Raw genomic sequence first — 11,465 nt, forward strand, 5'->3', positions numbered from 1 at the left:
GGGACCTACTTCATCCTCCACCGTGAAGGTGTTTGATAGTAAAAATAAAATAAAAAAAGAAACCAGCTATACATGAGCTGATGTGCATATATCTATCGGTAATATATTGATTTCAATAATGCGTTTTGTTTATACGTGGGATCATTATATACTCAATTAATACCACATCCAAAACGTTTCTCTTTAATATTTATTTGCCTCATTTAAAAAGAGAAAATGAAAGAAAATTTGCTTGACGTTTTATGAATTGAATCATCCAAACTGGGGTCCATCGAGTTTATGAGTTTTCGAAGTCAACTATTGAAAATTGGAATAGAAAAACACAACAAACATGAATTCTATGATTTTCGGTTTTAAATAAAGACAACTATATTGTTTGCACTAAATTATATCTCTACATAAAGCCAATAGCTTGACCATATTTTTTCAATTTATCATGGGCAAATTGTATGTAAAGTTAGAACTTTCAAAATAGTTCGGTTTTTCCTTCAAATGTTGCATGAAAAAGTCATGAACTTTACCGGACTGTGTATGTTTCGCATGCAAACTTATCCTATGTGTCGTGCCGAAGGCGTGACTTGACAACTCCACTAATTCTGATTGTTCTCTTTTTTTTTTCTTTTTTTTTTATCAAACACCCTCATGGTGGAGGGTGATGTTCGGATTGTTCTCTTCTATCTTTCCAATCTCTGACCCCAGACTTATCACAAATATACAAGTAGCACAAATGAAAACATACAAATCAAATTCAGCAAAAATCGACATAAACATACAAATCAAATTCCACAAATCGAATTCAGCATAAAAGTAGCATTAATAGCATAAAAGTAGCATTAATTCCACAATTCGACTTGAACCATAAATTTGTCATTTGCCAAGTCACACCTCCGGCGCACCACGTAGGATAAGTTTGTATCATAATTCTAACGGGTCGAGTCGGGTCAGATGGAAAATTTACACAATACGATAAAGTTCATGACTTTTCATGCAACATTTAAAGTTCACGGGAAAAACCAAACTATTGTAAAAATTCATTACTTTACAGGCAATTTCTCATTTATCTTTATATAATTATTACTAAAATCCAAAATTAGTCTTGTGCATTTGTCTAAAATTATACTCCCTCTTCTCCCATTAGAAATGAAACGTTTTCCTTTTTAGTTTGTCCCATTAAAAATGAAACGTTTCCTAAAATAGAAACATCTCTATCTCTACTTTTTCATCTCTCTTACTTTATTCTCTCCTCATTTACTCACAAAACAACACTACATAAAAACTTGTGCCAATTCACAAATGTTGCATATTTAATGGGACGGAGGGAGTATTTGGTATTACAAATCACCGTTCTTTTTTGGAATCATCCTCTCGGTTTTATTATGTAGATTTTATAATAATGTAAAATTTTGGATATTTTTTATTTGAAAAATTAAAATCCAAACACTACACACATTGTGCGCGCACACACTACACGCACGCACGCACGCGCTCACACATGTACATTGCTTGCATACTCGTCCAAAAGCAAGATGCTTAGTATTTGTAGGGTCAAATATAATTTTGTGCGCATGCAATGGCGAGAAAGATCATTGTGCTCAGACCGAGGGTGGAAGATGGAGTCGTGTACATGGATTGCATGAAGAATCATGCAGCTCTTCTCGGACTTCACGCGGTCGATGGTTGCGGGGAGTTCATGGCCTCCGCGCCAAGCCTAGATAGGCCGGAGGAGGAGCTGACCTTCGCCGGCGGCTCCCATCGTGATTATCACATGATGGTAGCAGTTGAAGATCTCTTGGTCTTCAACATATTTCCCAGTTTTTTCAATTTGGAAATTTAAATAATCCAATTCATTTGTATGGGTTGGAATTGTTCATTTATTTCACAGTAATAATCAATTGGAAATTTTAATATTGCAATGCACATGTGTAAGGAATTTTCATTTCATTTCCAGTTTGGATAATTTTTGTGATTTTATTAAATAAATGTATCTTACTAAAATACCAAAATGTTGATGGTATGTGTATTGATATCATGGATGTCAAGAGACAAGAGATTATATAGAAATTAACTACTACCATTTTGTGTCTCTTCAAGAACATAATATAGAGTAAGGATGTTTTAATTTTTCTTAATGGTTTTGTTCCCATATAAAACGACAGATTTTGGTGTTTTAATTCTGTAATATTTGTAAACGTTGTATAGAAATACATATGCATCCTTGTGCGTCAGTGGGTATATGTTGGGTTCTTCTTCACAATACAAACTATCAGTCATTTTTATACTTTGTAACTTAATTTTGTAGGAAAAATTAAGCAATAGCGAGAAAGATAATTGTGCTCAGACAACAAGTTGCCCCAAGGAAGTTCTAATTTCTTCCATCCCGTTATAATCCTGGTGACAACCGCAGGAGCCGTAGGTGAGTTCTGCCTCAGGCCTGTCTTGGCTTGCCGTAGAGGCCAAGAATTTACCACAGCCATCAACGGCGTAACTCCAATATGAGCTGTTTGGTTCTTCATAAACTTGTGGGAGATGAATTCACTCTCACTCGTTCCATCCTCACTCCTCATTGAAATATCGTTTGTTATAAGTAGAATTGATTATTTTATAATTTAATTCCAGTTTTAATTAATTGATATTGCAAGAATTAATTATTCCAGACATGTGATGTTGTCCGGTATTGAATTGGAATTCTATGGAATTGTGTGAATAAATCAGTGTGTGTGCGCGCATGTGCAGTGTGTGTGTGTGCATGTGCAGTGTGTGTTTTTAGTGAGTGCAATATGTGTATGAGTGTAGTGTTTTGATTTTTTTTTTCGATTATTAAAAAGCTTCATATGGGATGAAGGAAATACTATCTTTCAATATTTTTTTGGGAAAGATTCCAAAATATGGATGAGACCTTAGTTTGGAGTTATTCAACTAATAAAACGTCAAGCAACTTCTACTTTCATTTTTCCACTTTTAATTGAGGAAAATAGATATAAAGATCACGAATATGCACAAAACACAAAATAGAAATCAATACATTGTCGATACATATATGTATGTGTGAATTAGTGTGTGTGCATGTGTGAATCAGTGTGTGTGCAATATGGCTGACAATTTTTTATACGACATGGACCCGCATGAAATTTGTCACGACCACATTCTCCCTAGTGGTAGTGACTGCATCTATACGAGACTAAATAACACTTTAGAAATAATGAAATGGGGTAAACATGATTGATAAGTTGAATATAGGACATTAGTCTCATAGGCGAATGTGAATCAAGGCCAAAATAAAATCAGAGTGCGGTCTAGGTTCATAAATTCCTAGTACAAGTCCTAATGCAGCGGAAAAGTCCAAGACAAAGTAGTATGTATGGAGACATACTACCTTGGGCTACCTATCTACTTATTTAAGGATCGTTCCCAACACCTTTGCCTGCTCGTCCACGTTCAACCTGCTCATTTGAAAATAACATGCAGGGCTGAGTATTTGATATACTCAGTGAGCACATTGACAAAAGCAGTTCTATTTTTAATTGTCAAGCCACAGCTGAGTGATCACGGGGTTTTTATTAAAAAGGCCCGAGTCACTAAATCCTTTTCTTTCATAAAGATTTTGATTGCGCAATCTCGTAACATAGATATTCCATATCTGAAACTAATGTGAACCGGGAATGTGGCCACATTCCACGATGGTCACTGGACCGGCCAACTCCTTTGTTAGCTCACGGTCCCCTTATGTGTACAATAGTCCGAGTAGGGTTTGCGGCCCTACTGGTACCCGAATTCGATTTAACTTAAATTGGCATAGCCAAGCAGATAGGTAATCATAAAACAAAACATGGCATGACAACATACTTGAGCAAAAATTCACATTCTCATACTGAAATCACGTTTTGAAAGAATGCCCACCTCAAAAGCTAAAGCTCTTTCCGTAATTTCCTTAACTTGGCCTTAGATGACGTTCGTAGACGCCCCTTTAGGAAATAACATAATACTTAATTAGACTTTGATAAATCAATTAAGCTTAAACGTGGATGCATCCTAAGTGCGTGCTCTTTTGTTCTTTTCCTTAAATTTTTCTAGAAAGGTTCTAGAATTCTTGAATATTAATTAAATCAGTAGATTTAATTAATTTAAACCAAATGCTTAACTAGAGGGTGTTACCTCCTATGCCATTTATTCAAGCACTAAAATAGACTCGAGGTCTATTCATCGTTAGCGCATAAAATTCTGAAAAATATTTATTCGAGCACTTAAATTAAGGTCCGGAAAATTTAACTTAGCTTCGTGGAAATAATTAGCGGACTATTAATTATTTAATCCATAACATAGGAAGGCCCATGATTTAATTAGATTCCTAGTCCATACTTTAATTTAGTTGGTGGCCCAACTTAGTACTTTATATCACTAGCCCATCTTCCATTTAAACTCTAGCCCGTGTTTTTAGTTAGTAAGGGCCCAACACTTTCTTCTTCTCATTTCCATCGACCTCTCTCTCAACATTCTCAAATCCAACAAAAATCCCCAATTTGAAACCCTAGTTCTTCTCGCCGTTCGCCGTCGCCACGCCGGTCGTCAGGTCGCCGTTGTCTCGCAGCCGGCGCCGCCAGCTATGGACCGGCGACGAACCCGTGCCGCTGCCGTCGTGCAAGGATTTGGAAACGGCGCCTCTGTCTAACGCTGCCATCCGCCGCCGCCTCCGGCGGCGTCCCTCTCTCCCTCTGATTCCGCTGCGACGCGGCTGTTGTTCGAGAGCTTGGTAGCTGCTCGCCGCGGCCTCCCGTTGCCGTTGCCGACGCTGCTCAATCTGTTTCTCAGACCAGCGCCGACGCCGCCGCCTCGCAGCCCTCCGTCGTTGTCCAGATCGGTCAGCTCAAGCATATTTTTTTTTAAAGCTCAGTTCTTTTACCCCTTTCATTTCTTAGCCTTTTGATTAAAAACAAACCTAGGCAGTAGCTATGTGCGATTAAAGACTTTGATTTTGGAGCTCAACTCACTGGAATGAGCTTGAGTTGTTTATCTTGCTTATGCTAAGTGTTGCTTCTATAATTCTAAGAGTCGAGGCTTTACTGGGGCTTTACTAATCTGCCATCAACCTATGAGTTTGGCTAAAAGAAGCTGATCCTTTGATTATTAAAGCTTGTTACTGATGTGAGGCTCCTACAGCCATAAATCTATGTTCTTGAGCCTAGCATGATGTTCGAAAAAAAAAGTAGAGGGTGTGCTTGTGTTATTTTGATTGAGATTCTTAAGTTATGGTGCCTCTATATGATGATATGTAAATTTGACTGGGAGAAGGGGTGGAGGTGGAATACCTCTTGAAGCTGCGGCTGCTTTGAGAATTCAGCTCTTAAAACCTCAGCTTTCTTCCTCTCAACTTGCTATGTTGCTGGAAAAATTTGAAGTGTGTAGGAGAGTGATCAAAGGTGGTGTGGAGGGGATTTTATAGGCAAGAGTGTGTACTCGTGAAGCCTTAATTGAAGCTGTTGTATTTTCTTGTTATTTTCCTGCAGCAAATCTCCCATTTCTTTGATCTTTTGCAGCCACTTTATCTTAATGTAGTTTGGTGCCTAGTTTGGGTACTTGGTACTTGGCTAATGAATTCAATTGTTTGATTGTGGCTGGTAGAAACAGGTGCTGCATAGTGTGGAGGATTTGCAGGATTGACTTTCCCCTCTTGGTGAGTCTTTGGTCCTCCATAGCAAAAGGAAAGGTTGTTTCTCCCCTTCTAATAGTAGTCCCTTAATTACTCTTGTTCCTTAGCCATTAAAACTTGTTTTTATCTTGCAGGTGAGAGAGAAATCTTGGCTACTACCTAGCTGTACCTCGAGCGGGCCTGGGTTCGTTGTCTGGGCCGACGGGCTGCTCGAAACGGGCCCTAATTTGGGCCTGGAGGACTTTGAGGACTTTGATCCATATAACCTATTTTATTAGTTGTTCATTTTATTGAACATGAAATGCCATTCGAAACACTTTATTTTTCCAAAGTGTATCTTTAGTCTGTTTTTAATTCGCTCACCTACTTCTTTAGTTTTTTTTTTTTGTAACTAAAAGGTTAAGTTTCAATAACGGCTCGAGTTCCATTTATTTTCACGAAATGAGAGAACGTTACATTTCTAGTTCCACATTACTATATCGAAAACAAAATACTGGTGCGGGTATTACAAAATTAACACAACACGAACATGCATGTTTAGGATTTGGGTCCTCAATGGGTCGTCCCAATAAGAACCTGAAGATAACAGATTGGATCGGGTCGTGTTTTGGTCGGGTTTTGGTTATATGTTAAGAAAAAAAATAATTATTTTTAAATAATTTAAAAATTATTAAACTATAATTTTAGTTATTTTTGTTGATTAAAAATATTATACTTTAATTTTAATTAATTAATAAAATATTATATTTTAATTTTAATTAATTAAAAAATACTATAATTTAATTTTTTTTAAATTAAAAAATATTAATCAATTTTTTATGAATTTTAAGAAAATATTATGCTTAGATTTTATTAAAAATTAATTATTTTAATCATTTGATTTTATTATTTAGATTTAATATTGCTATACTTTAATTTTATTATTTTGATTAAGAAAATAATTATTTTAATTGGGTTATTTTTTATTTTATCGTGTATTATCATGTTTAAATCGTATAATAACATCATGTTTTAGTTGTTATCGTGTCGTGTCATGGTAACTTACTATCAATAATAGAGAAGTGATTTTTTTTTGGGTACACGATAACACGCACGAACCCGTTGGGTTGGGACACGATAAGAACCCGATGATTTAGGGTTGGGTTGGGTTGGGTCGATAATTGGTTGACACGATAACGACCCAACCCGCATGATTTGACAGCCCTAGTGTGCAGTGTGTGCGCGCGCGCAGTCGTATAGTGTGTTTGCAGTGTGTGTGTCATTTTTAGTTGGACAACCTTAAAATGAAAACGTTTCATTTTTAATGGGACAGATGGAATACTATATAACTTCTCAAACCTCAATATGTTTACTAATTGAATAATTAAAATGCAATTAAGTACTTTGTATTTTTTATTTCCGTTCTCACTTACGTCTATATTCATATTGTTACAACATATACACCTTAACTTATGTACAATCTTGCTATTTTTATTTATTTATTAATTACATAATTGGTTTTATTCACAATTACATCCGAATGCAACTAATCTACAAATATAGTTTAGAGGAATAAATACAAGTGGCGAAATTTATTTAGGATTTAATAATTCATTGAACACCAAAATATAGATTTTAAAATGATAAAGATAAGAAAAATTTGATTTTTATAATAAGTACTCTCTCCGTTCCACACTAGTGGAGCCATTTTTTTTCAGCACACGATATTTTTATGGGACGGAGGAAATAATTCATTGGTTTTATTCCCGTGCCATATCATATGCTCATATTTTTATGGGCTGGAGGAAATATAAAAAAGGAAAAAATAGATGAAAATCGAATTGTATTAATTATTTGTATCCACTTTAATTTTTAAGCAACCTGTCCACTCTCATAATCGTACTAATATAATGGGAAGTTTTTGGTAGGTCGAAAAATATTTAAAAAAATACTTTCTCCGTCCACTACTAGATGTCTCATTTCTTGGTGGCACGAGTTTTGAAAAATATTAAGAAAAGTGTGTGCAAAAAAAGTTAGTGGAATATGAGTTCTACTTGTATATAGTATTAGTTTTATATGAAATGTGAGTGTAACGAGTTAGTGGAATGTGAGACTCTATTAGCATTTAGAGTAAAAAAAGAATCAGGACTCCTCTTTGCGAATGAACTAAAATGGAAAAAGAGACTCTTATTTGCGGGCAGATGGGGTGCTATATAACCGCATTGTAATTATGTTATTATGAAACATATTGATATTTAAGAAGTTATATAGTACTAAAATCGAGACTCCTATTTACGAACGAACTAAAATAAAAAAATGGGACTCCTATTTGCGGACATATGGGGTGCTATATAACCGCATTGTAATTATTTAATTATGAAACATAGGGGTGCGTTAAAATGACAACACCTCTTAAAGTAACATCATACCACCCACAATTCCTAGCCAATCATTTGTACACGTGGACGAATAATCAGCTGCCATGTGGCAATCATAAAAAATGTTCAACGGTAAATTTTCTCGGCCAGCAATATCCAATACACCGTACAACAATTTTTCTCGGCCAGCAATGTCCAATATTCAAGACAGTATAGATTGTTGTCTAGCGTTTACACTATTGCTGTGTAGCGTTTATAATATTGCTGGATACATGGTGTCATAGTGTCACTTTAAGAGGTGTCATTTTAACACAGACCATGAAACATATTGACACATTGCACACACTGGAAACATGCACTGCACACATTGTAAACACACATTGCACGCACACCTAAACACACACATTGACTCACACACACACACACACATTTCTTTAGAATTCCAATTCAATAACGAGAAACATCATGTGTCTGAAATTATTAATTATAGTAATAACAATAAATTAAAACTGAAATTCAATTCTAAATTAATTAATTGATACTTTTTCATTCAATTCATATATTATTTGCAATTATCAAGTACTCTATAAGAATGAAATTTATTAAGGAATATCAATTTCATTCCCTTTGTTTGTCTTGCGCTTACCAAATACAAGATTAGAATGGAGTTGTTATTTCATTAAAATCTACCTCGAGTGCATAAAGAATTAAGAAGCTCATATTGGAGGCTACACCATCGATGGTAGCGGTAAGTTCATGGCCTCAGTGGCAAACCAAGAAAGGCCGGAGACGGAGCTCACCTGCGCAGCCAAAGGCTGCCACCGGATTATCAAAAAATGGAAGAAGTGGGAAATTACTAGTTTGTTAACGTATGTATTTCATAATAATATTTCATATGAAATTTTTATTTTCATTCTCAGTTTAGATGTTTTCAATGATTTTATTAAATAAACTTATCATGTTAAAATATCAAAGGATGCAGTATATGTATTAAGGCTGGAAAATTGTGGGTGTTGAGTCTTTATTGGGTCAATCCAATATTGATCCCACCCAATAAGGTCGAACCCTAATTCAATCCAAAATCATCAGTTCTTATCTGGTCTCAAACCATTAATTCTGTGTGTTCGTGCGGATTTTGGTAATGTTTGTAAGTTACTATACAAATTAGTTTGACATGACACGATCACTACCAAACAATGAAATTACATTATTTATAAATAATATTACACTATAATATAGTACTCCCTCCGTTTCTTATTAATAGAGGGATTTCTTTTCGGGATGGGATAAGAATTATCTTGTATTATCTTTATCCAAATTTATCTTGGATATTTTCTAAATAGAAATAAATCTATTTATATCCATAAAATTAGGATAAATTAGAATTAATATTAATTAATTCAACTAGGATTTAACTAGATAAAACAAAATCTACTTAAATCCAGAAGATAATTACAATACTGGATTAACAATTATTTAAATATTCTAAGATATATTCTTGACAGATATAAATCTATCAATATCTATAAGACAAAGACAAATTTAATTATCTAAATCTAATAGGATATTTTCTAAATATAATTAATTCTATAAGTATCCACAAGATAAAGATAAACATGGATTTTAACTATCCAAATCAGCTAAGATACATTCTAGATAGAATTAAATCTATTTATATCTACAAGATATGGATAAACATAATTAAAATTTACCTTAGTCTATCTAGTATTTATTCACATAGAATTAAATTAAATCTATGTAAATCCATAAGACAATAAAATTAATTATCTATCTAGATATAATTAAATATATCTAAATCCATAGAATAAGGATAAAAGATCCAAATATAATTAATTAATTTATCTAGTCTATCTAGGATTTATTCACATAGAATTAAATCTATATAAATCCATAAGATAAATAAAATTAATTATAATTATCCTAATTTATCTAGAATTTATCTGGATAGAATTTAATCTATCTAACTCTATAAAATAAGAATAAAAATTCAGTTAATCCAAAATTTAATTAAAGCTGTTGTATTTTCTTGTTATTTTCCTGCAGCAAATCTCCCTTTTTTTTGATCTTTTGCAGCCACTTTATCTTAATGTAGTTTGGTGCCTAGTTTGGGTACTTGGTACTTGGCTAATGAATTCAATTGTTTGATTGTGGCTGGTAGAAACAGGTGCTGCATAGTGTGGAGGATTTGCAGGATTGACTTTCCCCTCTTGGTGAGTCTTTGGTCCTCCATAGCAAAAGGAAAGGTTGTTTCTCCCCTTCTAATAGTAGTCCCTTAATTACTCTTGTTCCTTAGCCATTAAAACTTGTTTTTATCTTGCAGGTGAGAGAGAAATCTTGGCTACTACCTAGCTGTACCTCGAGCGGGCCTGGGTTCGTTGTCTGGGCCGACGGGCTGCTCGAAACGGGCCCTAATTTGGGCCTGGAGAAAAGGCCCGAAGTGCACCCAAAATTTTATATTTTCCTTTCCTTGTTTTCTTTCTTTGAGGACTTTGATCCATGTAACCTATTTTATTAGTTGTTCATTTTATTGAACATGAAATGCCATTCGAAACACTTTATTTTTCCGAAAAGTATCTTTAGTCTGTTTTTAATTCGCTCACCTACTTCTTTAGTTTTTTTTTTTGTAACTAAAAGGTTAAGTTTCAATAACGGCTCGAGTTCCATTTATTTTCACGAAATGAGAGAACGTTACATTTCTAGTTCCACATTACTATATCGAAAACAAAATACTGGTGCGGGTATTACAAAATTAACACAACACGAACATGCATGTTTAGGATTTGGGTCCTCAATGGGTCGTCCCAATAAGAACCTGAAGATAACAGATTGGATCGGGTCGTGTTTTGGTCGGGTTTTGGTTATATGTTAAGAAAAAAAATAATTATTTTTAAATAATTTAAAAATTATTAAACTATAATTTTAGTTATTTTTGTTGATTAAAAATATTATACTTTAATTTTAATTAATTAATAAAATATTATATTTTAATTTTAATTAATTAAAAAATACTATAATTTAATTTTTTTTAAATTAAAAAATATTAATCAATTTTTTATGAATTTTAAGAAAATATTATGCTTAGATTTTATTAAAAATTAATTATTTTAATCATTTGATTTTATTATTTAGATTTAATATTGCTATACTTTAATTTTATTATTTTGATTAATAAAATAATTATTTTAATTGGGTTATTTTTTATTTTATCGTGTATTATCATGTTTAAATCGTATAATAACATCATGTTTTAGTTGTTATCGTGTCGTGTCATGGTAACTTACTATCAATAATAGAGAAGTGATTTTTTTTTGGGTACACGATAACACGCACGAACCCGTTGGGTTGGGACACGATAAGAACCCGATGATTTAGGGTTGGGTTGGGTTGGGTCGATAATTGGTTGACACGATAACGACCCAACCCGCATGATTTGACAGCCCTAG

The 11,465-nt window shown here is 33.8% G+C and overlaps 1 long non-coding RNA gene across 1 annotated transcript; it reads left to right on the forward strand.

Moving 5' to 3' along the window:
• Positions 1–10,068: 10,068 nt before the first annotated feature.
• Positions 10,069–10,575, forward strand: LOC125220298 (uncharacterized). The gene is made up of 2 exons (XR_016135632.1): positions 10,069–10,265; positions 10,343–10,575. It is a non-coding gene; the product is annotated as an uncharacterized LOC125220298 (long non-coding RNA).
• Positions 10,576–11,465: the final 890 nt, after the last annotated feature.

This window comes from Salvia hispanica, chromosome 1, assembly GCF_029641045.1.
Source record: "Salvia hispanica isolate PSC_SH4W2 chromosome 1, Shi_PSC_v1, whole genome shotgun sequence".
Lineage (NCBI taxonomy): Eukaryota > Viridiplantae > Streptophyta > Magnoliopsida > Lamiales > Lamiaceae > Salvia > Salvia hispanica.